Source organism: Carassius auratus, chromosome 30 (assembly GCF_003368295.1).
Source record: "Carassius auratus strain Wakin chromosome 30, ASM336829v1, whole genome shotgun sequence".
NCBI lineage: Eukaryota > Metazoa > Chordata > Actinopteri > Cypriniformes > Cyprinidae > Carassius > Carassius auratus.
Window position 1 is genome coordinate 608,451 of NC_039272.1, and position 18,485 is coordinate 626,935.

The 18,485-nt window shown below is 37.1% G+C and overlaps 1 pseudogene; it reads left to right on the forward strand.

Moving 5' to 3' along the window:
• Positions 1–260: 260 nt before the first annotated feature.
• Positions 261–18,485, forward strand: part of LOC113048751 (hexokinase-2-like) — a 24,698-nt pseudogene continuing 6,473 nt past the window's right edge.

Sequence of the window (18,485 nt, forward strand, 5' to 3'; positions counted from 1 at the left end):
TGCATTCATTTATTCCTAAATACATCAAATAAACTCAATACGTGTGAAAACCTGAAAATACATAAAATTAACTTTTATTTAAAAGTACTTAAAAGCACGCAACATTTTATAAATGTAAAAATATATCTATTTTATATTAATAGTGGTAGCTGTCTGAGTCTGAGTGTGGGGGCGTTCCAAAGTCGCTAAAGTTTTACACGCCTTCTTCGTGTCCAATCAGCGGCAAGGATCTCGGTGACGGTGGGTGGAATTAATAGTGACGTCATGTCGCAGCATCATCTTCCCGGATAGCACGAGTTCAAGAAACTTGAAGAACATGCTCACACGCCAAAAGTGACTTACAATCATTTGAGAACACATCCAGCACACTCAAGAAGTTTAAGAGACCTCTGAAAGCAGACAGAAGACGATGATCGCGTCTCATTTACTGGCGTACTATTTCACCGAGCTCCACCATGACCACGTTCAGAAAGTAAGTATACAGCATCAATCTTTAACACGGTATATCGACTCGATGAGGCCGAGGGATGAGTGGAGATCGTTGTTGATCTGTTATTAAACTGTAAGTGTTTGACATCCTTGACCAGACACACGTGTGTTCGTGTCAGAGAGGTCGGTGTTAAAACAGCATAATCATACTGATAACAGACTCTGATGTTCAATAAATAGCCTATTCCGTTATACTGAGTTTCTATCTCTAATTCTCCGACATCGTGACTCTTGGATTCCGTGCGTCACCCGTTTCCGCGGTTTCAAAGAAAGGAGGTTTTTAGGAGCCTACGTAGTTTGAGAGCTGATAACCTTGGATGATATTCGCGTCTGTTTCTGTTATGTATCTGGCCGTTGTGTGTGAAACGATGCTCTTTAAAATCATTGATGGTAAACACAAAAATGATATTTGAGAAACTTGCCAGGCGAGTTTTTATGGCACTTCCTGTCTGCCACGACGCAACTTAAGCGCGCGAGGGAGCGTTGCCACGGTAACCTGACACTCTAACGCCCTGCCAGTCACGTGCCACTCCTCTTCGCGCGAGTTGTAACAAAACCGTGACCTCAGTGACCCCGGATACATTGTAACCAGTGCTGGGGAGAAACTAGTTACATGTAACAGAATGAGGAAATTTAATGAGTAAATAAATGCAACTGTAATGTGTTAAGAGTTGCTGAGAGAAAAAAAAGTAATTAAATTACGATGTTAGCGATTTCAGAGGAGGCTACATATGATTATTTCTTTCCCAAATTGCACTGACTGCTTTAAAATACGAGATTACATTTTTTTTTTTAAAGATTAACAGGTTAGATGCCAGTGTTTTCTATCTTAGTTATGCTTAGATTTGATTTCAAAAACAGTTTCATAAACTATATCTAATTGTTTTAAGTGTGTGTTTAATATCAGAATGTTCTCAAAGTTAAATGATTATAATCTTAATTCAAGTGAAGAATGATTCTGAAAGTCATTGTGTTGAGTTCTTCTGTTAGGTTAACCCTGCTTGGATTCAATGTTTGGAAATTAATAACAGTTGAAAACATTCATTAGAAATCTATAAAAGTGATAAAGTAATCAGGTGTAATCAGTTACATTATTAAAGTAATTGAAAGTTACACTATTTAAAATGTAATGAGAAGTCTAACTTGTAATTGATTTTCCAAAACTAACCTTCACAAACACCGGTTTAACACTAAAGCGGCGATATCTGACTTCTGCTTTTTTTGCTGTGATGTGCTCAACACACTTCAAATAGTGAGTTAAGAGATGTACGTGCTCAGTCCAGGTTGATAAACAGCGATGGAAACTCATTTGCTGGATAAATAACTTGATGACTTTGCAGATCAACAGATCGTGTGATTGGACTAAGAGTGCACCTATCTCTCAAATGTTGTTTTAATATTCCTGAAATGCTTGAGCCAAAGACTGTCATCCGAATGATTTGGTATAACTGCCTCCCAGAACTGTCTCACACAAACACGGTCATGTGATCTTGTGTTCCCAAACATCATGCATCATGCGAGTGTGAGATAAACATGTCGCGGTTACTTATCATTTCTTATGAAGGGAAAAAGAGCCAAATGCTTGCCACTTGCATGCACTTAATTTTCTTTTTTATTCGTGCTTTCTGAGGTACGAGTAGAGCCCTGACCTTTAGAGCGTTTCATCAGTGTTTTGTAGTTGTATAAGCTCTGAGCTCTGCTGATGTATGCTGCAGTGTTTTGTCTGTACATGAAGACCTTTTTGATCATCCACTGCACACACTCCGAGCTCCTTCAGATCCTGACGTTATCACACACTTCTCTTGAGTTCTAGAGTGGAGAAATGAAAAGAGTTTGCTTCCTCTTAACGATCCTCTTTTCTTCTGCATTGCTTTTGAGCTGCGGTGAAGTGCTGTCTGGCCTTGCGTGCGTCGGGTCAGAATCAGGTGAAACGTGATGCTGCTGTAGAAATCAGTGTAGAGTTCAGTCCTAAACAGAACTGACCACAGCTGCACAGGTTGTTATGGAGGGAACATAAGTTGATTTGTTAACCTCTCATGTTCCACATCTCGCTGTAGTTCTGAGTATTTCCCAAGACTGACCATTTGTCCCGCTGAGATGGAATAGTGTGACTGTAGCTGGCTGAATATGTGCTGTTTAACAGAACCAAAGCTTTATTGAGCCGAAACGTTCTGCCGCAGACCTCGGAGAAAGAACTGCATTTCCTCTACTCTTTCTTCATCGAGTATAACAGCAATCAGGAACTTCTCTGATGTCCTCATCTGACCTTACAGGGGAACTTCCAGCTTCCCTTCTCGTGAAAGATTCTTTCGCTTGTATCGCGGCTGTAAGAATATAAGCAGATGTTTTCTGGTTACTACTGACCTTCAGAGAAAAGCAGGCCGGAGCCAGACAGTGTGATTACATTTGAACAAAACATTACGTCTTGTTCTGACCCTGTTATTCTATGCTGAGCTACGCTACCAGTCAAAAGATTTTGAACACTTCGATTTTTTTTTTCTTTAATATAAAGAAGTTTCTTCTGTTCACCAAGCCTGCATTTATTTGATCTAAAGTACAGCTGTAACATTGTGAAATAGTTTTACTATGTTAAATAACTGTGTTCTGTGTGAATCTGTGTTAAAGCTGTAATGTATTCCTGTGATGCTCCGCTGTATTTTCAGCATCATTCCTCCAGTCTTCAGTGTCACATGATCTTCAGAAATCAGAATAATATGATGATTTACTGCTCAAGAAACATTTCTGATTATTAGCAATATTTTGATTAATATATATATATTGAACAGAAAGATCCAAAGATCAGCATTTATCTTAAATAAAAAGCTTTTGTTCAAAAGCTTGGAGTCCGTGTCATTTTATTTTTGGGAAGGAAATTATAGAAATTAATATTTGTATTTAGAAAGAATGCTTTAAATTGATAAAGTGATAAGGACATTTATAATGTTACAAAATTATTTCTATTTATATAAATACTGTTCTTCTGAACTTACTATTCATCAAAGACATGAAAAATTCTACTACTGTTTTCAACAAAAATGAGATGATTTCTGAAGATCATGTGACACTGAAGACTGGAGGAATGAAGCTGAAAATACAGCGGAGCATCACAGAAATACATTACACTTTACATTATATTACAATAGAAAGCAGTTATTTTAAATAGTAAAAATATTTCACAATATTACAGCTTTTGCTGTACTTTGAATCAAATAAATGCAGACTTCTTTAAAAACATTAATAATCATACTGTTCAAAAACTTCGGCCTTGTAGTGTGTTTTAGCCCTTTTGCTACAAAATTAAGTCTGTTCCATAGTTTAATTTGGTTTAATATTCTAGAATGTGAAACTGATTTACCAGTGAGCTCTGGGACGGAGGAGAAGCTCACCCTTCACGTGTGTTTTCAGGTGGATAAGTATCTGTATCACATGCGTCTGTCCAATGAGAACCTGATGGATGTGTCCAAGCGCTTCCGGAGGGAGATGGATAAAGGACTGGGTCGAGACACCAACCCCACCGCAGCGGTCAAGATGCTGCCCACCTTCGTCCGCTCCACCCCGGACGGCACAGGTGAGGACATGACATCATTCACCATCCCAAATCACATCTGCACAGTAAACCGCTCTCAGAAACGGAGGATGATTTCAGATCAAATAGGCCACTTTAAGCTCAATTTTCAGAAAGTGGCCCAATTGAGCTGCATTCATTGCATTTCAGGGCATTTGACAGGAGAAGAAACCTGCAAACAAAATAATGCTCGAGCTTCACTGTTCTCAACACTGTTGTGTAGTGTGCATGAACTGTTCTCTCAGGTGAACCTTTTTTATTTGATATTTTCCTAAATATATACATGCATATGTGTGTATTCATTTATGTGTGTATAAAAAACTTTTTTATTTTGCATGCGATTAATCGTGATTAATGGTTGCCCAGCACTGTTCAAAATACTTTAAATTCTCATATTACTGAGCATGTGTGTAAAATATTGTGAATTTGGGAGCGTTCGCATCCTGTGGGAATCTGGTTGGATGCAGGTCAAGTCGAGAGGAAGTGTATTGTTGTCAGCTTCCTGTGAGGCACATATCGTTCTGTCCTAGAAGTGTAGTGTTTCTGTGTGTTGAGAGATGAAGAGATGATTGATCCAGCTCTCCAGGTGTGTGTGTGTGTGTGTGTGTTCACGGGGGATCAGACACCGTCTCAAGCAGAGTGTGAGAAGATGAACTGTATTCTGGTTCCTGGAGAGAATGCGATCACACAGAGACGCGTCACCTGGGCGTGAGCCACCGAACGCTGCTGGGAAGTGACTCACGAATGAGTCCAGATGGATGTTTGCCATCACCTCCTGCTCAGGGACTTAACTTTTACTTTCACATTCAACAATGCTTGTAGATTTCCTCTCCTAAAACATTCTTAAACCTGTGATAAACTCTTATATTAATGACATGTGACAGATGGAATGGGATGCATGTTTTATTATTTTATTATTTTATTTATTTTTTGCTCATTTTGAATCTAGGTATCACGATGTTGATTTTAAAATACAAGGTGTATTTTTGGCCATACAAGACTTACACATGGATATAATGTAAAAGGTGAAGAACCACCATCATGAATTATCTGCCAAACTAAAATGATTGTGAAGCATATTTTATTAGATTGTTTTTAATGTAAATAGAGAAGGTTTTATTCAGAGGTTTGTTCAACTGATTTATTTAAAAATGAGATTAAACTCAATAAATCACAACAAAAGTAATTGAATTACGAGAAAAAAGGAAAAAATAATTAAATTGTTAATCATTAAATGATGAAGAAAGTTCATAAAATTTCAAGAGAAAAAAAGTTGCAATAAAATATTGAGAATAAACTCAGTAAATTATGAGAATACACTTGTTAAATTTGGTTGCATGTATGATGCCTGGACTAAAAAATATAACTTGTAGGATTTACTTCATAACAATTTGCACCAACACATTTTAAGTAAATTGTATTGCTTCTGCTCTATACAGTGCACTTCCTATTGAACTATTGAAGTAAATATTACATAATTATATACAATTTCATATATATATATATATATATATATAATGACATGACATGTATTATATTATCTTCATTAAGTAAATAAGTTAAATATATGTAACAATTTACAATAATTTTTTTTCTTTACAAATTCAAAATACATGATGATGAAACATTGTTCACTTTTGAGCACAAATGTGTCATTTTGAGGAGAAAATAAACTCCAGATGTAAAAAGTCGCTAGTTATTAAACCTAACATCAAAAGCAACAATAAAACCGTGTAAATACAGCTGGAAAACAGTCAGAAAAATCCACCTTATTAATGATTCATGCCCGAGTGCATGATGGGAACACCAGTATCAGAACAGTCACTAAACTTTATAAGGTTTATTTGTACACTTTAACCTCTATGAGCTTTAATTGAGTGCAGGTATGGAATATACCTAGTTTTTTAAAATAGAAGTGAAACTAACATTTTCATGTAGAAATGACCTTTTGTTTTCCTGTAATATTAACTTCACCACAGAACCATTGTTTGTTGTTCTGGAAAACAAGTGAGGAGTTCTCGCCTCATTATTTGAACAAGTGATTTCTGAAAGTCAAGAGTGTTGTGCAAAGATAAGTGTTCTTCAGAAGTCACGTCACGATGAGAACGCACAATTATAACCTCACTGTGAGCTTACACAAGTCTGAACTTCCTCTCTACTCTCACAAGACTTTTAACTTGTAAATCGAAGCAGATTAGTTCATGATCACAAACCGCTTATGATTGTTCAGAAACCACATGAACACAGAGAGGTCACTGCATTAAACATCGTAACGTCAGGAGAAGAAACTGTGCAGGAACACCTCTTTAAACATGGATCATAGTGTGTGTGTGTGTGTGTGTGTGTGTGTGTGTTCAGCAATGGGGGAACTGACATTGTCATATTCCTTTTATTTCACAATAAACTAAAATATGAAAAAAAAATACAGTTTCCACCAAATGACTTAATAGATTCTTTGGAAAGAATGAATCATTTTTAAAGCTAATGGATGATTTTGTTGGGAAGTGGCTCTGCATATAAAAAAAGTAAATAATAAAATGCACTGCCAAACATTCACTAGCCCGGCCTGAATAAATATAGTTCAGAACTATAGTTCAGACATTACTGAAGTCAAGTCAACAGTCAGTCAGAAAATAAATAAAATAAGATTCTCGTCGAGTGGATATTTCGGGTCTCTTTTTTTAAAATTATTTTTCAGATGTCTAACTTTTGACTTAATTTAATTTTATATATATATATATATATATTTATATTTATATTTATATTTATTTATTTAATTATTTAATTTTTTCTTTTTACTTTTTTTTTTTTACTTTTTTTAAGCTATTGCTACAAATATCCCAGCGACTTAAGACTGGTTTTGTTCCTCAGAGTAGCATTTGAACATAAAGTTCATTAATTTAGATGTTACCACATGAAGCACATGTTCATCATTATGCTAAACGTGACTTAATGCATCAACGCATTAAAAGACCAAATTTAGTATAGCTACACCTTCATGATGCCAACGATTCATGCAAGCCCAGAATATAAAATCAGTGCCCTAAATTGCATTCTACGTGCTTTGCAATCATCTTCTGTGCTCTCTTTAACAGGTTTAATGTATAAAACCGGTCTTTCCACTGCTATTACAGAGCTGTTGTGTTTATGACAAGGGAAAACAGATTTTTGCTTCTTCTGAGATGAATTTGCTTTGGATTGGTTTGGTTTGTAGAAACGGGAGACTTCCTGGCTCTGGACCTGGGAGGAACCAATTTCCGTGTTCTGCTGGTTAGGGTGTCCAGTAACGGGAAGCAGACGGTGGAGATGGAGAACCAGATCTACGCTATTCCAGAGAACATCATGAGAGGCAGCGGGACGGAGGTTTGGCTTCTCCTTCTTCAGTGTTCACCGAATATATTTAGGTTTAACCTGCCTCAGGCTGCAGAAATCATCTTGATTCATTCATATTTAAAGAGACAGTTCACCCAGAAATCATTCACTCACTCTGATCTTGTTCCAAACCCGTAGACGAAGAAGATTTGGTTTAGAGAAGTTTCTGCAGCCAGCCGAAATTAAAAATAACATCTGTGTCAGAATATCACCAGTAAATGAGGAACGTTTTGCATAAACAGTTTCCACACACACAGTTAAATGAGAGCCGCTGTATTTATGGGAGAAGTTTAATTATGCATTATAAATAACTTCATCTTGTAGCCGTGGTTCATCACTGTCACTGTGTTTAATAATAGAAAGACGTACAGTGAGCGCCTTCTTCATTACAAACTTGACCGTTAATGAACTCTGTGCGCTGTGCAGTTGTTTAATAAGAGAGTGAAGTAATTAAAGGGTTTAATGTTTCTCTCATAACTCGTTATCATTGCTGATGTTGATGAATGAATGAACACACCGTGCATCGTGTTTCTGTTTTAATGCACTCGATCACAGCTTGAACACTTTAGATCCATACATGCTTAGGATGAAATGCATGCATCTTATTAGGGTTGCACTTGATATCTTCTGTTTTTGAACCTGAACTTCTGACCAGCTCTTTTAATTGTAATGAATCCTAAGTTAAATGGTGTGTTTTCTCTCTGTGTGTCCAGCTCTTCAATCACATCGCTGAATGCTTGGCGAATTTCCTTGACAAACTGGGCATCAAAGACAAGAAGCTTCCTCTCGGCTTCACCTTTTCATTCCCTTGTCAGCAGACCAAACTGGACGAGGTGAGATGGGAACCGTTAAAAGAAAGCGAGACTAAACTGAGCAGCTGTTGTGTGAGAGGTTCATGTTTCTGTGGTCGGTCTGGTGTCTGTTCAGAGTATTCTGGTGTCCTGGACCAAAGGGTTCAAGGCGAGTGGAGTGGAGGGGAGAGATGTTGTGGGTCTGTTGAGAAAAGCCATTAAGAGCCGAGGGGTGAGTGTCCTGCTTTTACATTTAGATCAATGAAAAAGAATAGAAATGTAATGTGTACGCATGCTTGTCTCGGCAGGATTTTGACATCGACATCGTGGCCGTGATCAATGACACGGTCGGCACCATGATGACCTGTGGCTATGATGACCATCACTGTGAGATCGGCCTCATCATCGGTGAGTGTGTGTGTGTGTGTGTGTGTGTGTGTGTGTGTGTGAGAGAGGCCTTCTGGGAATATTAGAGCACACATTACAGCCGTTTCTAGTCTGAAGGAAGTGTTGTGATTCCTGTTCTCAGAGACGCTAGAGCAGATCAACTTGATCTGTCTCTGATTTCTCCATGATTCTAACTCTCTCTCACATTAGATGACAAATACTGAGATACAGTTATAGTTGTAAGTGGAAATCAAAGAGCATTTCAGAGGGAAAACTGCTTTCTCTTTTGGAAAGAAATTCAAAATTATGGCTATTAAAAAATATATTCTTCTGAGTCCTTAGCCATCTTCAAGAATCAGCTGAAATCACATCTTCCATCTGTATTTGGCACTATAACTCTAGCACACTCTATTCTAATTCTATTCTTTAAAAAAAACTTGCCACTTTTAGATTTGCGCACTATTCATTTACTAACTGCTCGTTTCTTTCTTTATATATATATATATATATAAAAACTAACACTAGCTTCTCAATCTTTTTTTTATTCTATCTATTTGTTTAGTTTTTATTAATTATACAATTAATACATAAAAAAAGTTAAACTTGCTTGCTCTATTCTTTATCTATTCTATCGGATTTCTTTTTATTTATTTCTATTTAAAAAACAAAACAATACCAAACACATGCTTGTGTACTGCATTAGGCTAATAGAGACTTGTTATAACACATGTGAATAATTTAGATATATATCAAAAATTAATAAAAGAAATTAATAAATAAAAAATCTTTCTTTTATAATTTCTGATTATTTCCATTTCAAAGTTATTTGTATGTATAATATTATATATATATATATATATATATATATATATATATATATATATATATATATATATATATATATATATATATATATATATATAATTATCAGAAATTAAAAAAAATATATATTTTTTTTACTATTAATTATATATATATATATATATATATATATATATATATATATATATATATATATATATATAAAATTATCAGAAATAAAAAAAATATATATTTTTTTTACTATTAATTTCTTAACATTTCTGATAATGTCCACAAAAACTATTGTTGGAAATCATCAGAATGTATCAAAAATTTCCACAGGAATAAATTACATTAAATGTAATACATTTTTATACAATTTTATAAGAAAACCTAAAAAATGTCAATATTATAAATGCGTTTTAATACCAAAATGAAGTGTATAATGTGTAAATACAATGTTTATTAAGTTGATATTTAGTGAATAATAGGAACTGAATGGGTAAATCCAGTATAGCTGAGTGCAGCTGGTTTATTTGGACGGTGTTGAGAGACTCCAGAAGGCTTTCCTGGGATCTGCGCTAATAAAACAAGCTTATTCTGCCATTTCCCACTGAGCCAGACCACTGAGCATGAAGCTGTAATGAAGTCTATTCCCTGCACATCTCAACACTGTGTTGTAGGATCTGAAGGAATCTGTGGCGTTGTGTTCTTTACACAGTGCTTTAAAACCAACAGACTGGAGTTTCAACAAGGATCTGCACTGAAGGATGTTTGCGTTATTAGTCCGTGTGCATTTGCATCTGCTGTAGAATATTAACAGAACTGATTGCATTGTAGACAAAGCACTAAAAATATCCCACACCTTTGAGACACGAGTCGTTAGCGTCGACAGTGTAGGATTCAACATAGCACTGTAGAGATATCAAACCCCCTGCATACATATTTAATGCAGCTGCACAAGCTTATATATCAGATCTCTTAATTCTACATCAAACTGTTAAAAGAGGAGGTATTGATTCGCATAATTACATCACAGTAACTCTGATCATATAGTAAGTACATGTACTTAAATGTATAGTTACATTGCAACACCTTAAAGTAGCATGCATGAAACATTTGTGCAGTGGGTGCAGTTGTGTTTGCATGCAACATCAAGCAGAATTCCCAGGAATCTTCAATGCAAACCGATCGGATGTGTGTGTTTTTCCAGGGACGGGCACCAATGCGTGCTACATGGAGGAGATGCGTCACCTGGAGCTGGTGGACGGAGATGAAGGCCGTATGTGTGTGAACATGGAGTGGGGAGCGTTCGGTGACGACGGTGCATTAGACGACATCCGCACCGAGTTCGACCGAGAGATCGACGCCGGCTCCCTCAACCCTGGAAAACAGCTGTGAGTGACCGATGGAGTCCGGTGGTGAGGGCCGCTGTGTCCACTACACAGTTAGCTAACGAGGTCGTCACCACGTGTGAACAATGTCAGGAAGAATCATTATGACTCCAGTCATCGTGACTCCACAGGTGCTTTCGTTTAAGAAGCTGCTCGGGGAAATGCAGAACTGTAATCAAATCCCATCATGCCTCGAGTGCTTGTTGTCGATTTGCACATGCACACGCTTTTCTCTCGCTTTCAGAAGGTCAGGAGGGATGCGCAGTTTCATTTAATTGCGAGTCTGTGTTATTGTTCTCTCTCATAATCAGCTCCCGGAGACATGAATGCTTAGACTGAACAGAAGAAGAACAGCTGTGTTTTCAGCGTTGTACACTAAAGCAAAATATGAGCTATACTCTTTTCAGTGTATTTCTAGCAGTATGCAATGTTTTTCTCCTTGTTGATCTCCTGGCTCTGGTTCATGGGTTGCATGCTCTGTTGGACCGCAGGTTTGAGAAGATGATCAGTGGGATGTACATGGGTGAGCTGGTCAGACTGATCCTGGTGAAGATGGCCAAAGAAGACCTGCTCTTCCAGGGACACATCACTCCAGATCTGCTCACCACTGGCCACTTCCAGACCGCCTTCATCTCTGACATCGAAAATAATAAGTCAGTACCTTTCTGTGCATTTGGGTTTCTTGTGATTGTACAAATGTGTCATTGCATCAGTGTCTCATCAAGGGATGCTCTGCAGTGAATGGGTGCCGTCAGAATGAGAGTCCACAGCACTCCAGTCCATCAGTGAACATCTGGAGAAGACAAAAGATGAAACAAACGGATTATTGTGATGTTTTTATCAGACTCTCATTCTGACGGCACCCATTCACTGCAGAGCATCCACTGATGAGACACTGATGCATACGTGTAATATTATATTCTAGGCTGTCTGTTTAATATTAAATGATAAAATATGTAATCATTCTTGAATCTTTCCAAAAAATAATGCGTAAATGCTTTCAGTTCCAAGGGAAAATAACAGGCTTACATGTAATTATTATAATTGGCTGTTTGCTTCGCTGATACTCTGATACGCAGCAGTGAGTTAAACATGTTGAATTAATTGCCTACTTCAAGAGTCAACAATGATTTTCTGCTGTATACCATAATACTAAAGTCTGAATATCCATGAAATTATATCTGAGTATCTTTTCAAAAACATGGTACTTTCTGCTAGTTTTCAGATTGAAAAATGTCTATAAATAACCTAAATGCTTTTATTTGTATTGTTACTAATATTATTAATATTATTTTGTGCAAAGAAATTCTTTGAAGTTAGGTGTTTTGTTTTTTTTGTAAGAATTTTTAAAAAGGATATGTTTATTTCATCACAAATACAAAATAAATAAATAAAAATAATGAAAAATAATAAAATAATAATAGTACAAAATCAGTGATATAGTGAAAAATTGTTTGTTTTAATAATAAAAAAATTATAAAAATTATATGTGTTGAATTACACACATAATTACATAAATATATAAAATGTTTTTTTAAAAAGATTTTTCTGACCCCAGACTTTGGAGTGATAAAACTGTCTAAGACACATGTGAAAGTGAACGGTTTCTTGTTCCTGTGGCTCAGTGGTAGAGCATTGCATTAGCAGTGCAAAAGGTTGTTGGTTCGATTCCCCACACACTGGTAAAAAATGTGTGTCAGTGGTTCTGTATGAAAGCGTGTGGTAACTGCACAAGAGTGATGTGATGTTGATGAGCATCCTGTGGTGTGTGTGCTGCAGGAGCAGCGAGGGTCTGCTGAGTGCGGAGCAGGTTTTGAGAGGTCTGGGTCTGGATCCGTCTCCGGAGGACTGCGCCATCACACAGAGAGTGTGTCAGATCGTCTCCACACGAGCAGCTCATCTCTGTGCCGCTTCGCTCGCAGCCGTCCTGAGGCAGATCCGGGATAACAAAGCCACAGAGAAACTGCGCACCACAGTCGGCGTCGACGGATCCGTCTACAAGAACCACCCGCAGTGAGTCTAGATCCACAGCCAGGGTCTGCTTCACAGCATCGTCTGCATTTATTTGATCCAAAGTTGCAGTGATACTATCTATTATTTACAATAACCATTTGAATATAGATTTTTAAAAATGATCATTTTCAACTTGATCACCATTGCATCAACTACTGATGAACATGTTAGTTTTTATATGAATTACTACTCTGTAGGTTATTTAACTAATACTGTTTTTGTAAAGCTTTTGTCTTTCAGACATTTAAAATGCACACATTCCAAAACTTTTTTTTTCATTTTTCACGAAATATTTTTACTTGAAGTATCCCTTTGATTTTAAAATAAATATATTTAATAATAATATCACATTTGCATGTTCATGGTTCTCTGGTGTTGCTTAATGGTCACATGACATGCAGCTAAACAAATAAAATAGTATTTTAGTGCATTTTTATCCATTTTAAAACATTTTTATAATTTAATGAATTATTATATTTGATACACTTGAGATGTTGGCTACTATTTATCTAATATTGCATGTATTTTGTTTTTGAGTCCAGCAATTATGTAACAATACCTTTTAATAACAACTAGCTTGGTGTTGCACAGAGCATTTATTTGCATGGCTTATATCTGATGAAATGAAGTCTGTATGCAAGCATCACCTCTAATTAGTTGTACTATTTTAATCCGACACCGCTGGATTCACCGGGTGTTAATGCATGCATTCAGAGAAACGGATCACGCGCTCAACATTTCCTGTAGATACGGAGTTCTCAGAAATGTTGATGTAGATGCTGATTGGCTGTGTATGTGTTCAGCTTCATTCAGGCTGTGACACGTTTCTGTGGCGCTTGTATCTAGAAGCAAATATTATTTTCTGAGTTTGTTACATTGTGAATCATCAGGAATATGAACGATTTCAGCATGAGCTGAATGCAGATGGAGAGCAAACATTACAACTAGATTAGCTCTGACAACGTTTTTCCAAGACGAAGTCAACAATAACAAGAGACTGCGATGTCTGACGTGTGTATCTACATCAGACGTAAAGCTCGGAGTGTAAACTCCTTTATTGACTGCAATGGAAACGATGCAGTTTTTCACATTATCCTGCAGTACATGCTTCCATCACATGCAGCTGTAATGATTTTCCTTCATCAGATTAAACATTTTCATCTCTCACATTTAATTTATGAGCCATATATACAATATTTTTTTTTTTTGACGCAGGCAATTTAAATATACCCCCAAGCAATCTATTTTCATTCCAGTTTCATGTGCTTCTACAAATTTAAATGAGTTATTAAATCATACGATCTGAAAATAACTCCTTTTCATTTTTTATTCATTTTATTTATATATTTTTTTCACATTTATTTACATTTTATTTTATTTTATTTATTTATTTTTTGTGCTGAGCCACAATTGATTGCAATTAATAGCATCCAAAATAAAAGTTTTTGTGTACATTATATATATATATATATATATGTATGTGTGTGTGTGCTGTGTATGTTTATTATGTGTATATATAAATACAAAAACATGCATGTATATTGAAAAATGTTGTTTCTATATGAAATATATATCTATATAATATATAAATTATATTAATATTAATTATATATTTAAGTAAATATTTTCAAAATATATACTGTATGTGTGTGTCTTTTATATGTACATAATACGTGTGTGTGCTATGTATATTTATTATGTACACAACTTATATTTTGGATGCAATTAATGCCAAATTCATCGTTGCCCAGCATTTATTTTATTTGATCATTTATTAGACTTTTTTTTAATAACCATTTTATTTTCACCTACCAAACTACAATTACAGTTATTGTATCACCTCCCAGAGAAATGATTCTCAGATCTTTGAATGTAGCAGCATGCAACCTCCTATTGTATTAAAACTAATTTATTTTCTGCATGCTTTCTTTCTTCTTTTGTGCATCATCCACCTTTTCCATATTTGTTTTTTCTTTGTTTTTGGGCCCTTTCCTCTCTCCCTCACTGGTTTGTTCTCCTGTTTCTCCAGGTTTGCCCGGCGACTGAATAAGATGGTGCGGTTACTGGTGCCGGACTGTGATGTGCGTTTCCTGCGCTCGGAGGATGGCAGCGGTAAAGGGGCAGCGATGGTCACTGCGGTGGCGTATCGACTGGCGAAGCAGCATGCAGAGCGCCAGCGTATCCTCGACGGCCTCCGACTCGATCGAGATCAGCTGCTGGAGGTGAAGAGAAGGATGGAGGAGCAGATGAAGCGAGGCCTGGCGAAAGAAACAAACGCAGAGGCTGCGCTCAAAATGCTGCCCACCTTCGTGCGCTCCACGCCGGATGGAACAGGTCAGACTGAGAAACACAAGCTTGACTTACTTTAGTCGACCCAGAAAGAAAATGGTCTTTTGTTTAATTCCATCATCTACCAAAGCAGTGTTTTTTTTCCTTCCTTCCTTCCTTTCTCTCTTCCTCCCTCTCTTTCTTCCTCCCTTCCTTCCTCCCTTCCTTTTTTCCTTCTTTCCTTCCTTTCTCTCTTCCTCCCTTCCTTTCTTCCTCCCTTCCTTACTCCCTTACTTTTTCCTTCCTTCCTCCCTTCCTTTCTCTCTTCCTCCCTTCCTCCCTTCCTCCCTTCCTTTCTTCCTTCCTCCCTCCCTTCCTTCCTTCCTTCCTTTCTCTCTTCCTCCCTTCCTTCCTTTCTTCCTTCCTTCCTCCCTTCCTTTTTTCCTCCCTTCCTCCCTCCCTTCCTTCTTTTCTCTTCCTCCCTTCCTTCCTTCCTCCCTTCCTTCCTCCCTTCCTTTTTTCCTCCTTTCATTCCTCCCTTCCTTCCTTCTTTTCTCTTCCTCCCTTCCTTCCTTCCTTCCTCTCTTCCTCTCTTCCTTTCTCTCTTCCTCCCTTCCTCCCTTCCTTCCTTCCTTCCTCCCTTCCTTCCTTCTTTTCTCTTCCTTCCTCTCTTCCTTCCTCTCTTCCTCCCTCCCTTCTTTCCTCCCTTCACAAGCTGTGCATCAGTTTTTCGATCCTGTTTCAAACACATTGACAGATGTTGTGTTGCACTATGAAATGTTGTATGAAAACATCTGCATAAATGTTTGCTTGCATACTTCATGGAAACAAATCACAGTAACCGCTTTGAAGATCAGATCACAAATGGGGATGAATTGCAGGCAAAATAAAATGTCATTTCATCTTGGCCAAAAAATCAAGGAGGATCTGGAGGGAAGTGTTGGAATATAAATTGCTGTGCATAATGCATCATATCTTGATTCAAGCTTGCTTAAAATGATGACAATTTCTGAGAATGTTTTTCATGCAGATCTTATTTGTTATTTTTTTGTAGGCAGAGAAAAACATCAAGTATATATTACGTATGTGTGTGCATGCATGTGTGTGGATCTCTGTCTATCTATCTATATCTACAAACATTCATACATGCAATAATAAGAAATGAAGGATCTAAAGGATCATGTGACTTTGAAGATGCTGCTGAAAATAACATAATGCTTTCTGTGTAAACTCCTTTATTGATTGCAAAGGAAGCGATCCAGTTTTTCACATTATCCTGCAGTACATGCTTCATCACATGCAGCTGTAATGGGTTTCCTTCATTCGATGAAACATTTTTATCTCTCACATTCAATTTATGAGCCATACATCAACCGTTAGATGTGTTTTTTTTTTTTTTTTTTGCCACAGGCAATTTAAATATACTTATGTGCTCTAACAGGAATACAATCAATTTGAAAACATGTTTTAGTTTTTATCCAATACATGCAGTCTTGAAGAGAATAACCTATGTATTCTTATTTTACATAGTTTCTTTTCTTTCCTTTTTTTTTTATTCTAAAACTTTATTTCCACGTTTACAAATTCTGATCTTGAAGCCCGTTGTCAGTGCACTGATGAAGCTAAAGCACACGAGAGATGGAGAATCAACACAAGAATGTGACTGATCTAAATAGAATTATAAACTCTACTGACCAATGTAGGGCAAAAAAAGATAATCTGGAGTTTGAGAGACAAATCAATTACCCCTCCATAGCAGACCGTTCCAAAACATCCCAGAGAGAGTTGATTGGTGTGTGTGTGTGTGTGTGTGTGTGTGTGTGTGTGTGTGTGTGTGTGTGAGAGAGCGTGTGTGTTCTGGTCTCTGAATCTCTTGTGAATGTTCTGCAGAGCGTGGTGACTTCCTGGCTCTGGATCTGGGCGGCACAAACTTCAGGGTGCTCCTGGTGCGTGTTCGAAGTGGGAAAAGACGGAGCGTGGAGATGCATAATAAGATCTACACAATCCCCCCAGACATTACCCAGGGCACCGGCGAGGAGGTACGCCCTGCACCATCCACATGCTGGATCGTATTTTTTTTTTAAATTTTTTTTTTCTTGTACTCTGTAGGTTTTCAGTGATAATGCTGTTGAGCTCATTTTGATAAGTACATGAATGATCCTTTGTCTTCCCCTGTGCTGTGTGTGTGTGTGTGAATGGTGGTCTGCAGTTATTTGATCACATCGTGCACTGTATTGCTGACTTCCTGGAGTATATGGGTATGAAGGGAGCGTCGCTGCCTCTGGGCTTCACCTTCTCGTTTCCCTGCCGTCAGACTCGACTGGATCAGGTAAGACTCGCGTCTGCGTCTCTGCTGCGTCTGCTCTTCAGCTCAACGAGGACAAACCATAGACTTCTAATGTAGTTCAAAATATAACTTTTTACTGTTTTTTTGTCACTGGAAAGTGTTTCCACAAATAGGGTACAAAATGGGAATTAAAGTCCTAAACATCTTGAAAAAAAAAGACACTTTTTTTTTTTTTTTTTGACATTTGTTTGATCAAAGATTGGATTGCAGAAAGTGATGTCATAATCCTTATTCAAGGCTAGTTTTAAACTAGCTAATTTTCCTGCTTCTGGCTTATTTTAGTAAACCCAGAATGAAAGTTCTATCATCATTTATTCACCTTCATCATGTTCCAGCATCCTCGTGTCTTTCTCCAAAGTAGACAGAACAACAGTTTATAATGAGGACGGAAGCAACATAATTGTGTTTCGAATGACTCCCACACTATATTTTATATAATGTAGTTTATCTAGCAGTTTTCTCTCTAAAGAACATAGGGTACCTTTTATGCTTTAAAAACTGTAAAGGGACATCAGTTTGTACCCTGTTTATGGAAAGTGGCACAGATATTATTTAATCTTTTATAAATTATTTCTCATTAAAGTGGTCATGAATTGAGAAAACAAAATTCCCCTAAGCTTTTAACATAAGAGGTCATTGTGCTATTAAAAGCATTCTGTAAGTTTCAGAACTCATCACTTTCTACACTGCTGCCTGTTTAGCTCCGCCCATAGATTCTACACCGCTGCCTGTTTAGCTCCGCCCACCTATACTACGGATTAATTTACAAGTCGAGTCACCTTTATTTATATAGCGGTTTTAACAGTACAGATTGTAACAAAGCAACTGAACAGCCTTAAACAGGAAAATAGTGTGTCAATAATGCAGAAAGGCAGTTCATGATTGAGTTCAATGATGTCATCATCCAGCTCAGATCAGTTTAAATAGTATCTGTGCAATCAAGTCCACAAACATTTACAAAGAAGGCACAATTCCATGCAGTTTTCCAAAAAGATTGAAAGGTTGAGTCTACTGTGTTCCCATCTGTCGTCCTCACAGGGCGTCTTGATAAAGTGGAC